Below are 26,293 nucleotides of genomic sequence, written 5' to 3' on the forward strand. Positions count from 1 at the left end.
AAAATTTTCAATATTTTATATAAAACAAAATTAAGATAAAAATAATAATAAAATACTTTAAGAGGGATTGCAATAAAATTGATCATAGATAAACGTTATAGTTTAAACTTTAAAAAAAAAATTCTCTAGTGGATAATCGTGGTTTACTTTCATTAGTGGCAAAATATGTAGGATGCATAAAAATATATGCTTCAAAAACGAAATTTTTTTTAGGAAATTGAAAATTTAGAGCTTCCAATTTTTTCATAATCTGAATTAAGCGTCAACATCAAATAAGGAAAATTGAAAATTTACTAAAGTAATTGTCAAATTCCAAATATTTTAATTTTTGTATATAATTTTATATATGGAAATTTAAGAAGAGGAACATCTAGTTCGCACTTTATATTTATGGAATAATTGAGTGACCTTCTTATCCTGAGTTTCTCAACATTTTCTGAACTTTATAATACCTATATTTAATGATATAATTTTTTAGTGCATGTATTGTTTTATAAAGATAATTTCAAGAAGTTTTATGAAATGGTATAAAAACACTTTCAAATTACCGGATAGTGTTAAAAAAGAATAAACTTTACAACAATTAGTATTTTATTACAAAAAAAAAATCAAAAAAAATCCATGAACAAGGTCTAAAAATGTCGTAGATCATATAAAACAATTCATAGCCATGGACCATTTATATGTCCATATATCTTCTTTCTAATAGGTAAGTGCTAATGTTAAGGTGATTTTTTCCGGTTATATATTCAATAATTTATTCTAGACAGCTCTGGACTTAAATTAAACTCAAGACCGTGAACTAAAATTTTTCCTTTCCAATAAAAAATAATTTACAAATTATTTTCTTTTCTAAAAAACTAGGGATTTATTCTTTCTACAAATTTATATTCTAAAAAAACGTCATATTTTTTAGTGATATAGATCCAGATTGATTTTTTTGCGTATACCTAGTTGGCTCCAAATGAGTTTATTCTTACAAAAATACTATATTGTCTTTTAAAGAAAAAAAAAATGACTTATTTACGGACAATAAGGAATAAATGATTGGTATTTATCAAAGTAAAAAATATTTTCACATATTTTATTTTGAAGAAATAGTTCGAGTATTTATGTAAAAATCCAAAAACATCAAAAATGAAACAAAAAGAGAATTTTTTTTCACTCCATATTTTATGATTTGTTTGCAAAAATCATTTTGCAAACAAACTATTGAAACACGACTCTTCATTAAAAAAATGTAGTACATGAGAAAAGAATAATTTCGTAAGTAGGGCGCACAACAAAGTATTTTTATGAATAAATGTATTAACTTTTAATTATTAGATATTAACTAACTTGATTAATGAATCAGAAAACTGAACTTAGAAGGGAAGAAAAAGATTTCGTAAATATACCTAAAAGTGTCATTCTGATAAAGGAGAATAAATGAGGAAATTGATACATTTATATTCATAAATTGAGGGAAAATATATGTGATTAAGGTAATCATGCAAATACTCTGGTAGAAATATTTGGAGTACCATGAAAAAAAATGTACGATAAATCATGTCAAAATTATAAGGGATTTAAATGAGATTTTACATCGAGAAGAACCAAACGTGAAACAACTTTTCAAATTCAAAAACAAAATACATCCTTTCCATTAAAAAAAACAAACAAACCATTTTCCTCGGTTTAATTTACCAGGGCTATCAATCTTTAAGAAGAAAAAAGAAATAGCCTATACCAATGTGACTAACAAATTTAATATTTAATTTTGGTCAAAAATGAATATTTTATTAAATATATACCTTTTTCATAATCTATTCAATTGATTTCATCGGAAATGATGTCCGTTTGTTCATAGAAAAAGTGGCAATACATTTCATTGCCCTAATAATGCTCAAATCTTATTTTTTATATTCATTTGAGTAAAGTTCCTTATTTAGAAAGTGGGCCCAAACATTTTTAAAATATGTTCCTTAGAAATTTTGATATTTGTAAATCAACCATTCTTTAGTCGTCAAAGTTAGGTTTTTTTTGGAACCGAGTAGACACAAGTAATTGAACTTCGGACTCGAGTAAAGTCAGATATTTATAGAATGACCATTTTTACGAAAAGGATTCTTATAAAAAAATCCTAGATTAAGGGCTTCTCAAGCTGTATAAAGAGAAAGGGGAATAAAAAAAAGGTTTTCAACAGGAGGGATCTGCATTACAAAAGATTAAAAATTGCTTTTGTTAGAATGAAGGAAAGGGCGCTGGTGAGAAAATAAGAGAAACAGAGTCAATATATTTTTTTAACAATATCATTTTGATTTACTGCCTGAGACAATGTACTACATCATGCCTATCAAAATAACTACTAGATAACAGAAATCCTACATATATGATTTAGCTAATACTCGTAAGCTCGGTTGCTTTCTTATTTGATCACACTTTACACAAAAAAAAAATCATCGGATTCAGATCCGCCCAGTTTTGAAACCAAAAGTGAGTGAAGATAATTTCGTCAAAATAGTATTGGAGATATTTTTTCGTGGTGTGCAAAGGGCCTGCCATATGTAAGGCCTCCTATTGACAAATACGTCAATCCGGACCTCCCCTTGGTCTCTAGTACATCCAGGTAGGCATCAGTGTTGACTTTGAGGCCCTGGGGGAGCACAAGGACGCATGATATGGTCTTCTATCTCAACCCGTATGGCCATTGCCTCAAAATTACCTTTAGAAGTCTCAAATTACTTTTTGATCTTGCTAACGAACGCCACACTAAGCCCCAGAATTCGAGTAATTGCTATGTTGACAGTCCCGGTGTGGATTCCAAGGAGGGCTTCCTACCTTTTCCAAATATTGGGGACAGTGAATTCGTTGATTGATTCCATTTTTTTTTCAGTTGCTGCATGCTTGAAGAAACTATATAAGAAATGATCCATCTAAATTTCTGTGTTTGTCCAAGAGAACGCGGCAAAGTGGCGGCATAGATAGCTTATGCACCTGTTGTTATTTGAATTGAAAGTTTCATTTTTTTTCTTTTATTTTTAAGTGTTAGACTTGAGGACATCAAACCCACCTATATTGGGGGGGGACAAAATAATATAAAACTACAACATTTGCTTTGCCATCTGTTGTTTATTTATAAGTCCTATTTATACAAAACGATAAAGAATCGAAATAATTTGTCCATACTGATTGATATATTCTCTATCTCTATATTCCATTGAAAATCCGTTCTTTGCACATGAAAAAAAACAACAAAAACCGAAAGTGCAATTTTCCCCGATTTCTTATTTTGCCCATAACTTTTTTATTTTCAATAAATTTAAAAAGCGCTTTTATACGTATGCTTGTTGTAAAGACGACAGCCATTTTTTGATTCATAACTCAACCCCATATCTAGTCTCCTTGAGCTCAAAAAAATATTTCTTGTGTTTTGGGTATAAAATAAGCCCTCCTTATATGACCTCCCAAAAATCTGACCCCCGTCTAAGCCTGACCAAGTTCAAAAGAAACACCCATCCTCATAGTCGTAACGGAGTGGACACCCATAAAGTACACTAACTCTATTATAGGTATGTATACATATTTGTACTTAGTAGATCCAGTGTTTTCCACTATGAGTGTCTTTATTGAAGCAAACTAAGAATATTAGTTATCTGTATGCATTAATCATAACGAAACAGAACATACTATTATTAATAACTTGATAGATGGACGAACTAACTATATTTCATAGTTTGTACAATGTACATACATATTAAACATCATCAATGGAAGATCCTTTACGAAGATAATTACTACTGTATTATGATGTAGAATGTTCATGCATTGTACATACATATATATTTATGTATAAATCTATGAATAGAAGAGAGTCCCTCTTCCACTATCCTCCTACGGGATCTGAAAAAAAAATCATCTACATAATTATGACCCTAACTAGGTGTGGAAAGGAATAATAATTATATTATGTAGTACATCCGTAGTATCATTTAACATGTACTTTATATCAGTGTACATGTCGTGATAATGAGTAGGCAGATGATGATTTCATTTCATAAATGCACAAGAGGAGAAAACGTCTTGAATTAACATTAGGGTTGCATTGCTCCAACAAAAACAAACTACTTATCTCATACGTCCTCCAAGACTATCATTTTTTTTTTTTTGTATTCCTGTCCTTTTGGGTACGGAGCATATGTATAAAACAGCTGATTACTTTGTTTATTTATTATATATGAAATAGCATGACGTAGCAAGTGAGATGAGTGAATCTACAGCTGACAACAAAATACTTAGGTTATTCTTGTGTAAGCGAGGTAACGTAGTGCTGAAGTTTAAAGTAGGAGACTCAAATATTATACGTTCAAGCTCTTATTCATACCTTTCTTCGTGTTTATTTATTTTCTCCAATTCTAGCTATGAGGAAAGAATAAAAAGATAGCTTGAACTGCAAGATCAAGCTATTGGTTCTTAGCACTTATGACCCAAAAACATGAGTAAATACCTAATATACCTACCATGAAATCCAAAATTGTTGCTCTAATTCAATGTCCATCTAAAATTATATTTAAAAGGGGGGAACTTCTAGTAGCTATTACACATGCGGTTAGTCAACACAAAAGAAAGCTAGAAAGCTAAAATTCTCTACACTCCAACATTTTTCCAATGTTCAGGATTACCTTGTTAATTTTCGGTTTTTTGTATGTCGTCCATCAAAGTTGTGAACATATATTATTGATTTAAATTCACGAAGACACCAGTAATTTTAAAACAAATCCAATAACATGAATATGAGTTAATGAACAACACGTAAGAAAGTAGGGACTTAAATTCTGCGTTACTTGCTCACGCTTTGCTCATATTTTGTTATGTAAAAGGAGAGGGTTGGGGGGGAGAGTAATGGAGGGAAACAGGGGTTGATCTCTTAGCAATTTTGAAAGTTTGCCCCCTAATAAAGATTTTATATAGAATATTAGTCCGGAGACTGATTAGGTCACTTCATGAGCATAATGTGTTTTTTTCTTGAGCCAATCCTTTGTTACTATGATCGTATGTCTACGGGGGTCATTGTCATCCAAGAAGACTTATTCGACAATGCATTTTCAGTTCTCTCCCCTGAGAGAAGAAAGTGGTTGATTAATAATTCTCGAATGATGAACATTCGTTCTTTGATACAGTCAAGTCATCATTCCTCATTTGCACCCGAAACACCCACAAAACATAATCTGTTCAGTCCCATGCTTGATGGTAGAGTTGTTGTTCTTGAGGTTATCCTCAGCACTTTTCATATTAAGTCCCATGCTTGATGGTAGAGTTGCTTTTCTTGAGGTTATCCTCAGCACTTTTCATATTAAAACAAACTTTTTTTGTTCATAAAATGTCTCTCACTATTCAAATAAGCTTACTATTAATTTTTCTATAGCAGGGTTTCTCAACAAGCGGCTCCCGGGCAAGGTATAGTCCGCAAAAATGATTAAATAGCAATAATTGTATAAAATAAATACATTTGATGTTGGTATAATTGGACTAAAAAAACTCATGAGCACTTAGATCAGATAAGGAGTATTGCCTCAATCCTTCTAGATGGGAACTTTAAAAAAAAGTTCAGAATTAATGAGCAAATTAAAGTCATTAGATTTATAATATCTATAAATAAAATATTCAAACGTCAATTACTTTTATCAAGTTCTTATTATTTACTATCTCTTTAAAATTAAAACCAGTTATTTATTAGTGTGACCCGTCAGATGATCTCTTCATCTAATTTTGGCCAAGCTTCAAAAATCTATTGGAGCCCCTGTTATAGACCGTTCTTTTCTTTGTGAGTGGTCAAACTTAGAGATCAAATACTTATTTTCTGCACCGTATTTATTTACTAAAGACACGGACATATATATTTATATCTATAATTGTTGGACCGACGACCACTCGTGCTTCCGTAAATAATTAAAATTCCAGCATTTGAAAATATCGTTATTGAGGAGGGGGTGTTGAGGAGGATCCAAGGACATGCATTCAATTAATGGACATACACATCATTAATTCAAAATTATGTACAACTTCGGAAGGGTAGTGTCGTCATAGCGATTATGTTTTTATTTTCTACTACTTCTTGTAGCCTCGTACTCCTACTAATTGAAAACTTTCAATGAATAGCAAATTGAAAATAAAACATTGCAAAATAAGAGTATTAAGTTTGGCGCCTAGGGCAGGGGTTCTCAAAGTGGGCTCCAGTTACTGGTCCCCGAATATATTTGCAAGTGGGGAGGACAAATGATATAATAATGATGTTATCTTTTTTGGAAGGGGCCGTTTGGGGTTTTGACAATGCTGTCTGAATTGTTTTGACTTTTAATAAGATGGTAAAATTTTCTACTTAAAAAAATTCGAAAATGATGACTTTTTATTGGGATAACAGTACAAATTTGGTAAAGGTTGGGGCCAATGGTCCTTTTGCCCCTATGGTTCTGGGAAATCCAAGGGATCCCAATGTCTTTTTGATCCCAAAATGTTTGAGTTGCTAATATACAAAGGAAATAACAGTTTATACATATAATTATATAGATGGATTGTACCTGTCATTTCATCATTTACAGAAATACCCCGAATAGTCTGGATAATCAGTTCGCTGGTTTTATAATATATAGGGCCTAGTCAAGGAAAAATATGCATACCCTTCCCTTTTAAATCAAGTTGTAAAGTTTACGTAGGTCAAATAGGAACTATTTGATAAGTGAAATATTTCTTTTCCTTAATATCAATATCTGTATTTTATGTATATGAAATTTTGAAACTGAATAATATAAACAGATACGAGGCACAAAATATAAGATTCAAAAACCTTTTTTACAACATTTGTATTTATTTTTTCATATAATAGGAGGATTATAGTACCAGAAATCCAGGCTTGAACCCAAGATATGCACATCATTTGGGAATTGATTCCAAACTTTGAAGACTTGCGACTCAAGCTTGAGCTCACAATCAAAGACTTCAGACTGTACATGGACTCGCTAGCTATTTCAAAAGGACCTCTAGACGAGCTTCAACACTATGGACCCTATATTATAATGATGGACTTGAAATGAACTTAAAATAAATCTAAGGAATCAATTAAGACCTCGAACTCTACTCAATGAACGTATTGAAGGACTTTGGCTTATGAGCAAAGACTTGTAACTCTACTTGGACTTGCAGTATAAGGACTTTTCCTGACCCCTGTTTATTATTACGATAAGGATCTTGAAATGCAAAAAATTATCAATTTACTATACGGAAATATAAACTGATTAAATTATGACTAACAAAAAGCAGGAGTTTAGAATAAAATTTGAATTTTGTAATCAACGCCAGAAAAACCTACTCTAGTATTTAATTAAATTTCTTGTTCTTTTTTTAAACAATAACCCAACATAGAAACACTATAATACTATTTTTTTTACTCAAAATTCTTTTTGCAGACTACACGGCGCAAAATTTTTCCATGATTGATGATGATATAATTTTATATGCATTTGTATTTTATACCTTGGTGTTAATTGAATTGTGGAAAAGTGCATTCATTATTCGTTGAGTGTTAAAAAGAACAAACATAGATGTATAGAGTCTTCACTGACGTCATAAATTGCATCCTAATTGAAAGAAACACCATTTTGGAGGCACAAAGTGTATATTCTAACTTCATAAAACGGAGCCACTTCAAATGAATCTTGATTAAACTACATAAAATGGCTTTAAGAATAAAAAAAGACTCAACAACTGCATTGAATACATCTTTTTATTATTGAGTAGTAACGAAAAGAGTAGACCAATTAGATAAGAATATCCTTTTATTTCTGTTGCAATAGTTAAATTATGGTTTACAATATGGCAATAAGGTTGTATAACGATGTAATAGTACATTGTCATAATACATATTATGACCTAATATATGTATAATAAAACTGTATACATTTTTGATGGTCAGTAAGCTTTAAGTTCTTTTAATTGTTTAGACCCATTTTGACATCATTGGTTAACTATTTTCCTCAATGTAAAGGAAAAAAAAGGTTTTTAATGCTATTAAACTTGGTTGTTTAAGCCCACAAAATAGCCGACATTCACGTAAATACAATCCATATATATGTACATTTAAAAAACTATTAAAATTTGACGCTCAACAATGGGTTAAAAGATGAAAAATTCTACTTATATAAATATGTAGCAACCAATCACCTGTTACAAATACAACAATAATAATAAAAGCAAAAAAAAAAAAGAAGAAGACTTCTGCATCAAATATTGAGTAAAAAAAAATAATGACTTGTTGTTAAATGTTGTATTCCTCTATTATTATTGTTGCACCAGGAGAGAGAGAATGCGCTGTTAATGAGTTGACCTTGAAATAATGACGCAAAAACAACAACAATAAATATATATGCAAGAATGATTAATGATCATGGAAATTCGGGAAATGCACTTAAAGTTAAGAAGAAGAGAAAAAAAAAAAAGTAAAAGAGAAAAAAGAAACATGTAACCAAAAAAACAACGGGAGATATGTTTTTAATCAATGGATAAAATCCAATGAAAAAAAAGGAATACACTATGATTTGAATTTCCCGGGCCTTCTTTTTCCCTCCATTTTGTTTCGTCAACCCCTCTCTTACCAAACCTACTTATTTAACTAAGTAAGCATGAAAACAAAAAAAAAACATAATATATCTATTAAAAAGTTGTCAAAAAGTTGTGAAGGGTAGGAAATTGTTGCTTTTGAGATGGGAGAATGCGGAGGAGAGCAGCTATAAGAGAAGAACAGAAAAAAGGGTATTTTTGCACACAATTATATATAAGTATGTATTTGATAGTAGGAATTGACAGAAATTGCGGGCAAGCGTTCGCCATTACTCCATTGTAGTATGTACGTTACTTGTATGAAAATAAAATATATAATATAAGAACTAAGTAACATACATAATAGTATAGAAGTAGATCTAATCTGCCCTAGTAGCCTAATTCTGACTTCGCCCCTTCTTTTCTCTCTTATTTTAAAGAACAATATAGTAATGACTCGAATTTCATGAGGGTATATGTAGTACAACGACAGGACGGATAGGGGATGATGATGATGTAGGTAGGTTGTAGTCCCGTGCAATTTCTACTCCTCCTCTCCTTCTTATGTTGTTAAGCGGAATTTGGCAAAAAACACTTTGCTTCTTCTTCTCTTCTTATTTTTGGCAGATATACACATTTATCATATCTTTCTCTATTGTGACGTCACAGGGATTAATTAACCCCTTTTTTCTTTTCTTTTTTCCTCCACGTCACGTTATTATTCTTATTCTTATACATACAGTTTTTCGCAGAAAAACATTATTAATAATTCGTACGAGAATAATAATATTTCCCCCTCATAATACTTCCAAACTACTTTTTTAAAATTGTTTTTTGAATAAGATGAAATATCATGATTAGATCCCTTTTTTGGCCCAGGTTTGACAAATGACTTTATTTATACTATAAATATATCTAATGAGCTCTCTGTCTCATATAGCATCAAATTAAGTCAAATTTGTAAATTTAATTACTTTTTAAAAGTCGTTTTTAGATCTTCTTCTTTTGATTCCCATCAAGAGCCCTTGTGCTTTTATTTAAATAATAAACCATATATGATCATATTTTATATATTGCAAGGAATAAAAAAAAACCTTTTGGGCTCTACCGGGATTAACAGGTTGGAAATCATTGGTCTAAGATATGAAGGGTCGACCTTTAAATTCACATAAAATTTTGCAATGTAAAAAAATTACATTTTCTAGAGAGCAAAAGGTGATTTATCTCTTGCGTATTTTCGTACAAATTGTCAATATGATTATTCTTTACCAAGTATTTACTGGCGGTGAGTCTCGCGGTCCTAGACTTTTTTTTTACGGTTCGGTCTTGAGTTATTTTTTTCTAGACGAATATTTTAACCCTTACCGCGATCTCAGACAATAGACCGAAATCTATAAATAGTTTTAAAATCGTGGTTCGATTTTTTGTTTCTTAATCTATAGACTGATTTCTCCCGGTCTCAATCGATGTACCAATTTTTTCCCAACTCCTGTTTTTTGAGTTGAAGAAATATGATTTATGCTGTACATTTAACTTCAGTTGACGTTATTATAGGCCTATGACACCAGAATTTAAAAAAAAATGAGATCAATTTTTTAATGACCAAGCTTCTTTAAAGGAATGAACTAGTTTGGTTTGCTAAAAATCATAACGGTCTGAGGAAAGTCCAGGATTTTCAAACCAATATATATTAATATATATCTATTAATGGAACAAGCAAGTAGACATTTTAAAGTAATCACTAAATCAATTGAAGGCATCACAGTATATAAAATGCATATATATACATTTGGTTCGAGTCAATTATGGATGTCGTACTATGAAAATGTAGGTGAGTCATCCCACGCGAATAGGTAGATATATACATAGATAAATAGATTCTAATCATGAGGTGGTATTGCATTTAAATTTAAATGCAAGTACTTGTGTACAACTATCAGCAAATTTTTTTGGCACATCAAAAAAGCCCTAATTGACTATATCACATATTCAATCAACAAAATACATACTTGAAAAATAGAGTCTTTATTGGGCTTTCACTTTTTGGACTAAGTCCTGACTGAAATAAATCCCATATTACTGCGTTAATAGGGCATAAAAAGTTGGTGTTGGTGCGGGGGGATGCCTTGAAATATTTCTAGGTTAAAATTTTTAAGGAAAAAATTAGATAGTTAAGGATGATTATTTTATGACCCTGGTGTATAAACATACTTAAGCACTCGACGGCAATCCAAATCCAATTTCCTTGATAAAGTTTCTTTCATTCAGTTTATATTAAGGCTGGTCTTAGGTGACTCGTTTATATAGTTACTTACAATTTTTATCCATATTTAGCGAAAAGTAATTTCGTGGTAAGTATTTTTTTTTTTTTTGTAATAAATAATTTGACGAAAAAATTGCTTTTTATAGATTCTAACTATGGAATCTGAGTCTTAAACATATATAATGGGCCAAGAAAATTATTCAAAACATTCCAAAAGGGTATTTCTGAGTTTTTTGGTGACTCTTTCCAAAATGTCATTGCCTTTGTACTCAAGCTAAATATTAAAATACTTGAATACAATTGCACATTTATGCTCATTAGGTCCATACGTACTAATAAAATTTTTGTTGAGTACCTATTGTTTAATTCTACCAATTGTTTAGGGGATTTAGAAAAGATTGATGGAGAAAGAGGGAGCAATCTTTTTGTTTTTTTTAGTGCATGCATAAATTTTGTGACAGAAAGAGGCACGGGGGGGGCTCTTTCTGTCTTTTTACATGATTTTTTTTTGTTGAAGAAAAAGCTTTTGACGTTGTTGTTTTTATGTTTATATATATTTTTATATCTATTGTTGTATATGGAACAGAATACATAAGACGAAAAAAGAAGAGATATATAAAACATCATCCCTCTGTGTGTCCTACTTTGCTGCTTTTATCCCTAATAATATGTAGTACACTTTTCCTCCCTCCTTTGGCACAAATAAAAGTACTTAAAATACAGTAGAAGGGGAGGGGGAGAATAATGGCTGCTGCTGCTGCATAAGAGGGAAATGTTATTATTTATTATAAGGGTACATATACATGATGTTTCGCGTTTGTATCATCATCTCAAACAAAAAAAAAAAGAAGGAAAGACACACACAAGAAAAGAAAACTGCCTTAATTTTTTTTATTTCCCCCCTAAATATTTTTTTCATTTATTTCATCAAGGCACGAGTCCTCCTCCCCCCTTCTTCATTCACAACCCCCTCCTTATTCCGTCCTTGACATCCTCATCTCTTCCCTCCCTCCCTCCCTTCTGCCTTTCCCTTACCAGCTTTCTATTAGTCAATATCATATATATATATATAAAACAGTTAAACATAAATTAGAACTAAGCAAACTGACCAGGTCACCCTGTACTATTTGCTTTTTACTTAATAACCTTGCCTTTAATAAAAAAATATGCAGTGCTACCTTGGATTACGACAATGTGAAGAGGGATATATGTAGTTGAAAATATGCGTACACCAGAGGCTCTCTATTTTTAAACTAATTGGTATCCATGTGTCTTTAGTTAAAAGACACTTAACTTTTCCAGAATCCGTGGTTGATAACTTTAGAAGAGTTGTTGTCCAAATGGTTTCTGCTACCAAAGCAATGAAAAAAAGTGATTTCTATTAGCTTAAAGATATTTTCTGAGCTAAGGGAAGACTTTTTCCTTCACAAGATGTCTCTTTTTAAGGTACCATTACATTATGATTTCCCTTGTGACGTATACAACTTTTCCTTCCCTACACAAAATTCACATTGTTAATTTTGTTAAAATAGATTGGATATTTAGTTATAGAGTAATAGTCTTCGCGGACAAAAAAGTATTTTCGTAGCAGATTAGAATGGATAACAAAATCATATTTTTGCCACTTAGTTTATAGCTTTGTTTTCTACTAATCAATGACAGAAGAGCCTTTTAAGATGGAGGCCGTAATTCCTTCCCTTCAACAATCATATACTCATGGTTAGAAAACTATGACTGTCGAGCTATTTATACACAAGTCCAGCATCATTAATCATTATCAGCCAGTTTGTTTAAATTCCTTTAGAACAACCTAGAGTCTCGTAATTTGAAGAGTTACTCTGACACAAAACGTGACTACTTACGAGATAACATAAAGGACTCATCAAAGTAGAGGTACAGCAGAGCCTTGATAATCCAAAAGTGTTCCATATACATAGATCACACAAAAACCCTTCCATATCTAGCTGAATAAATGATTTAAAAGATGTTGCCTTCTACAAAGAAACTAGTATATAAATAAGATCCTGAATTAGGTCATCACCATCTTATTTCTCATCTCCTTAAATAGAACCCCCACTCCTCAAATACAAGCCCCACTTGCTTGTAAATGAAAGGTATACTCATAAATATAAAACGATTAATTCATAATGTAAAAATAATAGGGAGGTCCAAACCCTTTTTTTTTTTTTTTGTATTTGCGAAAAATTGAATGTACTTTTTTTGTTAAATGTAAGGTTTGTACATGATTAAATATCTTCATGGTCTTGGAAGGAAAATCACCAGGTACCTCATAAATTATATCAACATATGTAGCTAGTATTTACCTAAGTATGTACATAGGTTAGTTTAACTACTTTATGAAAACAAAAAAGTGAGCGAGAATAGCTTCATGTTCGCAGTCAAACCAAGTTTTTCTTATATATATACAATATAAGTATATTTATAAGGGAGAAAACTCATACGTGGCTAAAAATAGGCAATGATTTCATGCAAAACATTACGTATCTTATATTTTTGCCTTAGTTAGAGTCATCTCTAGGCTATTAAAACACATGGATTTACTATATTCAATATTTTTGAATAAACTTGGACTTATTGTTTATATACAACTGTATAATAAGTCATTTGAAATTTGCAAAATTAAAACATGTTGCAGTACATAGTTAATGAACGGGAATGTGCGTCTGTATATTTGTTCCTAAGAGTACAAAAAAAAAAAAAAAAAAAAAGCATTTTCTTCAAATAATTGAAAATAGTTTTGTATTTATACAAAGTCTAAGATTGCATTTAGAATTTTATTTTGCATTGTACTTCTTCACTTGCAAGAGCTTGAAAGCAATAAAATAATAATGGAGCTACAATATATATATATATGATAATAATAACATCATTCAAATTTACAAGGATTGACAAAGTACTATTTATTTTGATTAAGATACATACATACTCAGGACGACGTCTTCAGGTGGGGGGTTGAAGGTCTGTATTTCTCATATGAAGGATTCAAATAAAATATAATCCTGCAGGCAACCCAGATACCCTTGTTGGGGTTTCGGTTTTGAAATCCTAAGCCGGTCTTACAATTTATGTAAAAGCCGAATGACATAGGTCAAATTTTGGTTAGAACTACTAGCCTAGTAAAATTCGGTCTAAAAAAAAAAGATCATTTTTGATCCGGCTCACAAATCAAAAAAAAATGACGACTTTTTACGAAGATAAATTTTGGTCTACGATTCAAGAACATAGTCTGGACCAAAATATTGGCCCAGAAAAAATTAATTGAGACAAAAATGATTTTTTTTATATCTCGGACATAATCTCAACACTAAAGCATAGGACATCTATCAGCCTAAAATATTGTATGGTCGTTAGTAAGGGAATAAAAATCGGGTTTGTCCTGCCTCTGTTCTTGAAATTTTTTTCAAATCATAGCATACATCCTTTACACTAATATTATATTAAAGTACCTGAATTAGTTTTGTCAAATCTTAATATAGAATAATGGTTTAACATTATTCTATATTTTGTCATAATTAATATATTTTTATGTTTATATGTACAAATTGATTAATGATGACGTCACTGGCGTATATACCCAATGTGATAACGTCATCTTCCAAAGGTTGTACCATAATAATGTTTTTGCGTCCGATTCGGACTCGTCCTAAAGATTTCGAACGGAATAGCAACATTCTACATAATTGTATTTTTTGCTTTTTTAAATAATCGTTTTGCAAGTTCAAAGTACACATAAAAAATCATTTTGATCCGTTTGTACATAATTATTTGATTTGTTTAACTTTATTTAATCATATTATTGACACTATGTTCAAATAAGTTTTGATAATAGTCTTATTTGTAGATTTAGATTACGTACGTAATCCATAAATTGGAATTCACGCTAAACAATATGTTCAAAGTCTTCTTAAAATTTAATTAATATAAAATGAGTTGGTTTGATAACAGAAAAGAACATTGTAGAAATCTATACAGGGGCTTATTTGATAATAATCGATTTAAAATCCAACACTCCCTAGCGCCAGTATACATCTTTGAGACAAATAATAAATGCGGGGCCCTTTCAGATTTTTTTTTTAGTATGAAAGTAGCATTTTATAGGAACAAATTTTTGAATGACTTTTATTTCTTTTGTATATAAAATTTGAAGCTTTTTGACGAAATGCTATTCAAATATTTTAGTAAAACGTAATTATTATTTTGTAGACAAAAGAAAAAAGTTATGACATTTTTTTATACGAATAGACATATTTCTTATTTCTTTTTTCTTTCTCTTTTTATTTGTATAACTATGCTTATATATGAAACATTTTGACATAATATGTAGAATGTGTAGGTTCCTATATATTGCACTAATGCGCGGGGTCATAAGGAAGTGCCTCAATGCCCTCTAAAACTGAGATTTCTCATATCTCCAATGAAAAACAAATTTTTACCTATCTCACTGTCTCGCAATCTTCAGCATGAGTATTTGCATAATTTTCGAAAAATATATATATGGTCCGTCAACACGAAATCAACCTGGAATTATCGTCGATTGCTATCAACAAATTATTGTTGATAATCCTTTTGAGTCACCGAATATTGTACTTAAAGTAAGAAAAATTGATTGACACTATAAAAGAATAAGAAATTGATAGGTTTTAATGAAAGGGTTCATATCTTTGCCAATATAGGTCTCTTTAATCAAAGACAGATTTTAAACTATAGCTTAAATTATTTCAATTCTTAACTCATACGACACATTTGAATAAAAATCCACTTGTTTCTTAAATATGTCTACAAAATATTGACCTGTTTGTATGTATGATGTAAAAAAAAATTTGATTTTATAACTTTTTGATGTTCTACATATATTCAATGGTTTGACGTTTCATCTTATTTTATAGACCAGGATACTATAGCCTGGATGTTGACCGTAACGCCTTCGTACCTTTAAAATATTATACAAATTACATGAAGGTATGGATTCATAGTTTATTTTCTAACAAATAAATATTATAGAAAGTTTTTTAAAAAGTTCTGGATCCTGGTTTGCAAAAATATTTTACTATCTCTACTACTAGTAATTTTAGTGTAAGACCCCAGAAATATGGTCACTCCTTCCACCTTGACCCAAACTAAATACTTCACTTTAAATTTTCACACATGAATAAAACGAAAACATGCTACATACTACAGAGATATCAAGGTCAGATTGCACTTATATTCTCCCCGTTTGACTTTAGTACATATATTTATTATTATCCGAGACGTTTGACCTCTGAAACAAAATGAGGAGGCATTGATGCAGATATATACATTCATATGTATGCATTGCATACTTAGGCATGTTGTTTAGAAGGAGTCAGAGATGTCTACAAATGTAGCAATTGATCACAAAAAACAATTTACAACAAAAATAATCTCCAATTTGTTTGCAATATTGCATAAAGATATATCAAACTATTTATAGGTGATTTATAGTCTTATTTACAATTAAAATATTTTCACTTTATTATGTTATATTATTAAAGGACTCTTGGGCCTGGTGGCAAATAGACATTTAAGCTGTCTTAAATTTAAACTAGGCTGCAACCGGGTAATAAAGTTATAGCTCCCACGAGTAAACTTATCAACATAAGTGCCCCCTTTCCATCTTTCCCATATCTGTTTACCCTATGCAACTCCGATATTAGGAGCTCTCCTTTAATTGTGAACACTTTTTAATAATCATTGAATTATTCCATAGTTGGGAAGGATTGCTTAACTAAGAACTGGTTTTCCCGTTGTTTTCTGGGTTTTTTTAAACAGGAAAGATGGCGCAATACAATAAAAGTTTTAATGTTTGCATCATAGTCTTTGTATTCATATATATGAAATAATTTAGAATACCCAAGGATGTTAACTATACTTTAAAGCCTTTATTTGATTAATCAAAAGGTGCATTTGACCTAAAGCATATAGCAGGGGAGTTTACAATATTATATTATGGGGGGAAGGCTTGGTGTTTGGATTTTTTTTTTTTGAAAATCCATAGCTGTCCATAGAAAATTACATTTTTGGAAAAAAAAATTCAAATATTTTTTTTATTTATTTACACACATTAAAATCAGTCAAAATAAAAGTTTGTTACCAAAAAAAAATAATTCAATATTAAATTTTTTCCTCTGCCACATAATTTGTCCGAATGACGAAAAAAAAAAAATAAATCTTAATTTGGGGGGGCTACAGCCCTTCTATCCCATCTCCTGCGGACGCCCTTGTATAGCCTCTTTCAAATACATCTATAGAATCCATAGAATTCTAATTCTTTCGTTGTGACATGTAACTTTTGCTATTTTAAGTGCAATTTTCGATGCTTTCTCCAAAGGATTAATCAGAATCAATTTGGAGAAAAATAAGATTGCTTTTGTGTTGACAGTAAAATGTCAAAAAAAAGTCAAAATGGAGAAATTATAATAAATCAATTGGAAGGAAAAAAATTAGTCCCCTTCTCAAAATCAATTTAAGGATTGGTTTTCTTAAAAAAAGATTTTTTTATTTTATTTTCCTTAATAAAAAAAGGTCATTCGTTGTGAAAAAAAAAAAAAAAATCCTGCGGACGCCCCTGGATAGGCCATGTATAAAATATATGTAGTTTGAATGAGTAAAAAGATTTTGCCTGCAACCCGTTTTCTTGGCAGAAACATCGTACTGCGCAAAAATAATCATTCAACATTGTATACTTAGTTATAATCAAGAAAACAGTGGGAGGCCATTTTTTTTTTTTTTTGCAGTTTATCATTAGAGAAGAGGGGGGAAGAGAAAGAAATAGAAAGATAATATAATAATAACAATAAAAAAAAAGATATGTGGCTTTGAGGGTAGAATTTCTCCTCTACATACATATAATATTTTTATTAAATATTTTCATTCATATAACTCAAAACATCATGACCAAAAATTAATGCTTGTGCTATAATTATAATTATTTTCATGTATCATTAATGGTCGTCGTCGACGAATTGTCTAGAAATCTGATAATGAAGCTTCTTTGACTGCAACAACACTGGATATCTTGAACTTAAACAGGAGGAAAAAACAGGTTTCTTCAGTTGCACATAAAATAAAATGAATTTACAACATGTTATTATATAATAATCATATATGAGGAGCAATATAATTGCCTCAGATCAAAAATAAAAAAATACCAACAAGGGATCATAAAATCAAAAAAAGATATCATGCCACCAAAAAAAAAAATATAGAAATCCGTGACTTGAATGCAATCAAATGCAGAGGGAAAGATTTTTGTGGGTGTAAAATTAGTCTCCTCCTCAAGTACAAAGTACGATGATGCTCTTTGCATTTTTTTTGTTTCTCAAATTGCACATTCCATATTTATTTTTTTTGCATTTTTTAAAAGAAGTTATTTATTTACCAGATCTGCTTGCTTTATTTTTACAGTTAGTAAACAGTTAAGAGAGATCCTCCTCAGATAAGAACTTGATCTGTTGACTAACACATGGTTCGTTAGGACAAAAATAAAATAAAACTTTTATTATATATATCAAAATTCAGTCTGGATGGAGGCCCAGTTGTATCTACTCCGAGCAATGTTGTAGAACACATAATTAGCTGTCGATTACTAAGAAAAACATTGTCCTAGTCGCCACCATGAGCACACAGAAGTAGATTGAGATAGCAGCGGTCCTCCACGCAGAATTGATACGTAAGACATTTCCTTCGAGGAAGACGATTACCAATGTTTTCAATGCATGGATAAATTGTAAATCTTATTGCTCGAGGTACTGACTCTATACTAAGGACATTCTACCTATATAATCTCATCAACATAGTGCTTATAATAATTTTATATTTTAGAAAAATAATGTAATTTTGATAAGGAAACATTTGTTCCTCCTATTTATGATAAATAGAAAAAGATGTTTGTCAAAACCCCTGTGAGCGGAATTTAGCTTGTGAACCGCTAATTAAATACCCTATACTATTGCTATCATTACAAAATATGCACTTCAAAATGAATAGACACCAATTCTTCCTAGTGTAAAAGCTTCCTAGTTATTTAAACTAGAACTTTTTAAAATATGTACGTAAACGCATCAATCAACTTTAAAACACTGTATTGGGTGTAAGAAAGAAAATAAATTATGTTTTTATTTAAAGCAATTTTATTTTGTTATGTAATAATTATATGCAACTCTTAGCAACAAAGCTGACCACTTTTTTTAATTTTTTTCCCTTACTTTTTCCTTGGTTTTTTTTGGCAAGAAAAGAGTAACTGTAAGAGTGACTATTACACACCAAATAAAGACATGGACTCTATATATACCAAATACCAAGAAGAGTCAGGTGTCTAAGTATATAAGACTGTGTGTAAATACCTTTTTTCTTTTTCTATACTTTGTCTTTTCCTTTTAACATTCCTACTAATTATTCGAACGTTCTTGTTCAAAGTACTTCATTGAACTCAATATATTTCTCCTGAATTCGTATTTAGTAGTCCTCTACCTATACTTCTGAGGCTCAACTATATGTATGTATATTTATAGATACACAGAAAATCATTTGGCGATGTATTGACGACGATGAAACTAAATGTAGCCTGTGAACACAAAATAAGGCTTGAATGATTTTTTTGAAAATTGAGTATGAATTACATTTGTACTCTTTGACAAATTGTTGTCAATTTATATCAGGGATGTCCAGAGGGGGTGGGCTGAAGGGCTGTAGGCCTTCCAAATTATTATTATTTTTTTCCAATTTACAATTTTTTCGCGTAAATAGTGGTAAAATAATTTTTTGGTAAGGTTTTTCTAAAAGAGGTCTTTTGGGCACATTATGCTGCAGAGCAAAAATTTAATATTTGAATTTTTTTTTTTCAATTTTTTTTTTGTGTGAATCGCTATGGATTTTTGAAATTATTTACGAACAAATTTAATTTTAATTTTTGAAAAAAAAGTTAATTGTCTGTTAATATATATGGACTATTAAAATTTTTTTCCAAAAGTTTGTATATTTTGAATTTGAATTGTTTAAATTATTTTCAAAAAATTCAATTTTTCATACTTTTTTCAAGAAAATTTACATTTCTGTGAATAGCTATGGATTTTTGAAATATATTTTCAAAAAGTTAATACTAAAACTTTTTTTTTTCTCCAAATAATTACTATTAGATTTTTTTTTTTTCCCTAAAATGTAATATTTTTGAAATTTTTTCCCAATTGGAAATTGATGAACTTTATTTGAAAGTGACATATCAGAGCCAAATACAGTCTCAAAAATTAAATGAAGGTTGTAAACCATTTTTAATATCCTTGGGTATCTCAACACAACCCACAAATTTGAATTTGAAAGCCCATAATTGATCAAAGTATATGTATAAAATTATCGGGCTGTAACTATATAATATATTTAAAAAAATCATTGTTCCTTTTCTTGTTTATATTTAAGATTGTTTTTATGTTGATTCCTCAAAAATATATGTTCATCAAAATCAATGATCACATTTTCACTTATTCATATTTTTATGCTTCTATGGTAGAAAAAAATATAATATGATGGAAAATATGAAATGTAAAATAACGTATTTAACTTTTGTTCGAGGTAGAGTAATTAAAATTTTTGTGGGAAGATTGGACACCTGTACCTATCAACCTAGGTACATAGGTAAACTACAATATATATAATGGTAGAAATTGTGAAGAGAAGTCCAAGACTAACATCCAGTTAAACTTAGACACAATATATGATTGACGGATGCAGAAACCAACTAAAAGTATTTGTACTGTTATTAATATAAGGATCGGCATTTCGTTACTTTTTCAATTAATAATGAGTTGCGTCAACACAAAATCGGTATTGGACAAAAATAAATTTGTTTATTTCATATGTATATAAACTCCAATATTCGATACTATCATTGTATACTTTATGACCTTTTATATTACCTTAAAACTGTACTTGATATACCTAGCCCTATAGAAAAAATAATTTTAATTTCCGGCAACATCCCCCTCACCTCCCACGAAAATAACGTTTTCCCTCATGAATGCGTATTTTTTTAAATCTATTATCAAAGTAATCAGAAGAAACTCGCAAATGTTGTGATCACTCAAGCCTTTTTATGCTTAAAGCAATAGTTATAAAACATTTTAAGTATGTAAAGTACATATTATAGGTCATAAAGTATACAAATTTTCAGTCTTCGAAGGGCGTTTTTTCACCTCTATAGCCATTTGATTATTTTTTTTAATTTTTAAAAGAACCTTTGAAACTGAAACTTTATAATCACAACTTTTAAAATACAACAGAATATTGAATAAACAGGTCAAAAGGGAAATTTAAAAATATTTGTTAAAGGCAATTTTTTTTGAGTTTAGGGGAGAGGTTACACGTCTTCTGGAGGTCAATTTTTTTATGGCGTAGTTGAAATTCAAGTACTAGTATTGGATAGTACCGTTTTAAGTTCGTCCGTGTCCCCAAAGCACTAAAGCAGGGATTCTCAACCTTTTCTTTAGCGATGTACCATTTGTAAAATATTTTTTTTTTTGAAAAGGAATCCAAAAATTAAATTTTTCGAAAAAATAACAAAATATTAATTTAAAAAAACAAAATTCAATAATCCATAGCTATTCTCAAAAATAAAAATTATCGGAAAAATATTTCAAAAATCTATTCTCAAAAAATAAAGTTTCTTGGAAAAATTTTGAATATTAAATTTTTTGGAAAAAAATTTCAAAAGTTCTTAGCTATTCCAACAAAATTAAATATTTTTGAAAAAAAGTTCAAAAATTTATTGTCAAAAAATTAAGTTTTTTTTTAAAATTTTTTTGACAAAAATTACAAAACATTAACTTTTCTAAAAAAATTGCAAAAACCCATACCTATTTTCAAAAATAAAAAAAAATTGAAAAAAATTGAAAAATTCTTAGTTTTTCAAAAAAAAAAATTCAAAAATGTTTTTGAAATTTTTTTTTAATTATACACAAAAAAATTTAAAATATTTAATTTTGGGGAAAATTGATATAAAAATCCATAGTTATTCAAGGAAGATGAAATTAAACTTCATATATTTAATTTTCTGGAGAAAATATTCAAATATTAAATTTTCTAGTAAAAAACAAAAATTCCTTATGATTGGGGGCTACACCCCTCTCAGCCCACCCCTTGCTGACGCCACAAGGGTTATGTACCACTTCTGAAATATTCTTTCAAAATCTTGAGTACCCCCTAGAATGCTTCCTAGTATTCCAAGAGGTACGCGTACCCTATATGAGAACCACTGCACTATAACAATAATGTACATTCAAATCAATATTATATGATTTACAACTTTCCACCTAATGTGATTGTAGGCCTATAGGTCGTACATAGGTTGGAGGACTACATATGTATTTACTAGTTAGTAATATATTATGATGAACTTTAATTACAGGTGTGTTATTTCACCATATGGACAAATAATTAGTACACCTATGTATGTTATTTTATGAAAAACAAAAAAAAACAAAAAAACAGGAGTTTATTATTCCACCCTTGACATTAATTACCTATTTATACATACTTTGTAGTAAATGATGAAGCTTTGATAAGGATATGAAAATAAAAAGAAAAAGAAAAAAGAAACACAATACAAAGTAATGAATTTATTGTCCTTTGATGCTCTACTCATTAAATATATCTAGAGCAAGTATAAATCAAGGTAGGGTGGAAGCGTGATCTATCATAAAATAATTGTGAAAATACATTTTGTTTGGTGAGTTCATACACAGAATCAAGATCAGCTCATTTAAAAAAATACAAACATCACGCAAATTATATAATCAAAATCAAAAGTGGACAAAATATGATATTTCTGGTGCCTCAACATAAAAACAATCTTGAACTAAAATCAAGAAATAGAGAAAATCTAATTTTTTTATCATTTCTTCATATATACCCACCCACAGGGCACCTTGTATTCAAATTTATAGGATGAGTTAAGATACCCAAGAAGATTAGCTATAGTTTAGTGCCTTTATTTGATTTAAGAGACTTATATTGGCCCTAATATGAGTCCTACCAAATAAAAATTCTCAATTTATTATTCTTTTATTGTGGCTACTTTAAAGACAATTTGCAGGGCCTCAAAAAGGTGTATTATAATTATTTGTTGATAGAAATTGTTGATAATTCGTATAAGCAACCAAACACTATCAATACTAAATAATAATAAAAAAATCATTCTAGCTGGCCTTTGTGCTAATGGGCCACACTTCTTCTAGGAGCGGGGGAGTGAAGAGGCTTGAACAAAAGCTAAGTATAGACAAAATGGATTTACAAGCGTTTAAAAAAATTCTAAAGCTCTTCTAATCCCCATAATATATGTATGCCATAGACCAATGGCTTGCAAACTTTTTGGTGCAGAACTTACTACTCCCTGAGAAAACATCAAGTACCGCCGTTCGTCAAAACTTTGACAATTTTTTAACAGAATATCAAGCTAAAATTTAGTCTGAACACTTTTAATAAAATTCAAATTTGTTGACCTATTTAAAATAACCCTTTTATTCAAATACCCAAAAAGAGAAGTGTGCCACAGACTGAGAACCACTGCCTTTAACCAATTTTTTTAGAACATTACCTTAAAATAAGAAATTCTGTGGAACGTCAAAAAAATATTTAGTTTTGTATGTCATAAATTTTTTGAGTTTTTGTTTATATTTTCCTTTCATTTTTCCCATTTTTCCGAGGCACACCTTTGTACAATAGGGTCACAGTCAAGAAACACACTCAATAAGTCTAGCAATTGACATCCTTAGCAGTTATTTTCTATTCTCATTATAAATATTTATATCAAACTATTATTGATCTATATGAGGCTTTTAATACTTTGAGTCCCCTTTTAGATACTTTTATGATTAAAAAAACAAAACATTTTTGTTATGATTTTGGTAGAAAAAATCTTTCTGTCAGCCGTGCCTTAGCAACTCAAAATTTATGATGGAGTCGTTTTTTCCCTCATTTAAAAAATATTAGTCAGAAAATAAAATATTTTTGATTATAATTCATCATTAATAAAGGATCTTTAAAGAGCCTTAAATTCCCGCAATATTCATATTATAACATATATAAGTATCAATCTTTTAAAACTTTCTATTGAAAGCCATGAATAACCCCCCCTCAAAAGCAAATTCTTTTGCAATTCATTTTGGTTTGAGGTGTGTACTCCAACATAAACAGTCAAGGCGAGTATCAGGGGAATTAACACCAACTCTTGGAATGTCTACAATAATATATACAGTTCATACGAAGAACTAACGAACCAAAGTCAAAGATATATAAAGAAGGGGAGATAATCGAATTCACTATGAGAAAAAATATGCAAAAATTTGCCAACACATGTCATTCTTATTATTTTTATTAATAATAAAAATGTGGAGGGAAGGAAGGAGCGAGCAGTCTTTCAGTTAAAATAATGATATCATTTTGAAGGACTCCAATTGAAAAATTCACATGACAAAGTATTTCTTATGTTGTAGGAATAAAACCGTTGAGAATGCTCCATGTTTGTGTATTTATATACTTTGATAAGTCTGATGACTATGTTTGCAAAAGGGGGGAAAGGCAAGAAGTATTCACACATATGAATGTATGTATGTATGGGGGAAGAAGGGTTGAAAATATGCAAAGATGTTAATACATAAGAAAAATCCTTCCTTACTATTTTGGGATATCATTTGTCTTAACAAAAAAATGTAAACTTTTTACTTCTACATAAAATAATTATGTAGATAATATTATGTTTGTTTTGTTTTTTTACGAAATTTCTGTAGGGACATGACCTTGAAGAACATGTTGTTTATGAATTATTAGATTAGCTGTTCATGGATATATATGTATATTTTTGACGAATACCCTACCTATAGTAGGTATGTATATCTATAAGACATAGAAATATTATTATATTTTTTCCACTTTTTTACTTCCCTCGGAGGGATTGGTAGAAGAAAAACCAATGGGAATATGTACATATGTAACGGTAATGTGGTCGGGACGCACATTATATCCACATATTATGTACATACATGGATTATTTCCTTCTCCACACAAGTCATCATTTCGCAAACACACCATTGGTATCTTAATCTCTCACCAATTAAATATATATATATCTACCAATAACATACAGCTATCTTCATCGTGCTATCCTTTAACTAAAACCTTGAAACACAGTAGGATCTCCTCCTAAAGAGGAGGAAGGAGGAGATGCAGCAGTAGAAGAAGCCGCAAAGGACGATCAAGGACTCATTTTCACATCCTGAAACTCCAGTCAAACAAATAAACTGCATACACACATATTTATTTAGTTGTTTCTTTGTGGATACAAGCAAGTAAAAGGCAGAAATTAATACCTTTAAATCTCTTTCTCTTGCTTCAAAGGATTTCACAGCTGTCTCTGATCATTTTATTAGACAATTGTTGTTTCTTTTTGCTCTCACCTATTCACTCACTCGAGTACTAACATCAGCTTACACTCGCATAGGTATATTGTAGCACGTAATAATATGTCCTTAAATCCAAGACATTTCCCTTGGGTTACAACATACGGTACTCATTGGATTACTTTTAGAATTCATCATCGTTTTTGAAAAAATGTTACGTAATCCTTCTTACTTACTTACTATTTAAATACACAGAGCAGCACACACACAAGACGACGAAGAGGGGGGGGGGAGGGTGTTTGTGGCACAAAAATTAGCAAAAAAAAAAAAAAAAAGAAGCAAAACATTCTCTTACCTGGTCTGAGGTAGATTTTCAAGTACGTGATTCTCCTTATACTTATATATTATAATAGTAATATAACTTATGATGAAACACTTATTAAAAAAACTTCACTAAGAAATCACAAAACTAAAATGTTTATCTGTCAATTTTTTTTTTGTACTAAAAAAATCACAAAGTAGGTATAAAAAACACTTTACTTCACTATAATAACAAGAGAATTATAAACGAATAGTTATAAGAAATAAGTCTACTCTGCATTGTCGTTGTAAGAAATAATAGTATTATAAACTTGTGAATGAACCAATGTAACAAAAAAATAATAGTAGTATGAAATGATATAAAAAAAACACTATTTTTTTTTCTATTTTTTCAACCACCGTTTTGAGTAGTAAAACAAAAAATGACTTCTTTTTTCTATGTTTGCTTCTGCTTTTTCATATATAGGTATACATATATATTTACAGACTCGCACGCTCTGTCATTTTTTCGCGCTCTCTCGGCCTTTAGGCATAATTTTTGTTTACACGTTCGTAAAAAAATGTATGTAGACAACCTCCCCTTATTTGCTTTCCCTCTCTTCTTAGGCCGTGCAAAAAGAGGCCGTTGTTTGTGTATGAATATCATAACTTTTTTTTCTTCTTCTTCTAAAGAGGAGGGAGGGAGGGAGGGAGGGAAAAAAATGCGCACGCC

The 26,293-nt window shown here is 30.1% G+C and overlaps 1 protein-coding gene and 1 long non-coding RNA gene across 5 annotated transcripts in view; one reads left to right on the top strand and one right to left on the bottom strand.

Moving 5' to 3' along the window:
• Positions 1-26,046, bottom strand: part of LOC121129836 (protein tramtrack, alpha isoform) — an 80,250-nt gene extending 54,204 nt beyond the window's left edge. Inside the window, exon 1 of one of the 4 annotated variants that reach the window (XM_071893472.1) lies at positions 25,616-26,046. The gene's annotated coding sequence lies outside the window, so the exon portion shown is untranslated. Of the gene's footprint in view, positions 1-25,230; positions 25,558-25,615 lie in introns of those variants that run through there. The other 3 variants (XM_071893474.1, XM_040725554.2, XM_071893471.1) reach the window with 3 other exon arrangements.
• On the top strand, positions 10,936-21,082 carry LOC139907215 (uncharacterized). Its single transcript, XR_011783670.1, has 2 exons — positions 10,936-16,307; positions 17,847-21,082. It is a non-coding gene; the product is annotated as an uncharacterized lncRNA (long non-coding RNA).
• Positions 26,047-26,293: the final 247 nt, after the last annotated feature.

Source organism: Lepeophtheirus salmonis, chromosome 14 (assembly GCF_016086655.4).
Source record: "Lepeophtheirus salmonis chromosome 14, UVic_Lsal_1.4, whole genome shotgun sequence".
Taxonomy (NCBI): domain Eukaryota; kingdom Metazoa; phylum Arthropoda; class Copepoda; order Siphonostomatoida; family Caligidae; genus Lepeophtheirus; species Lepeophtheirus salmonis.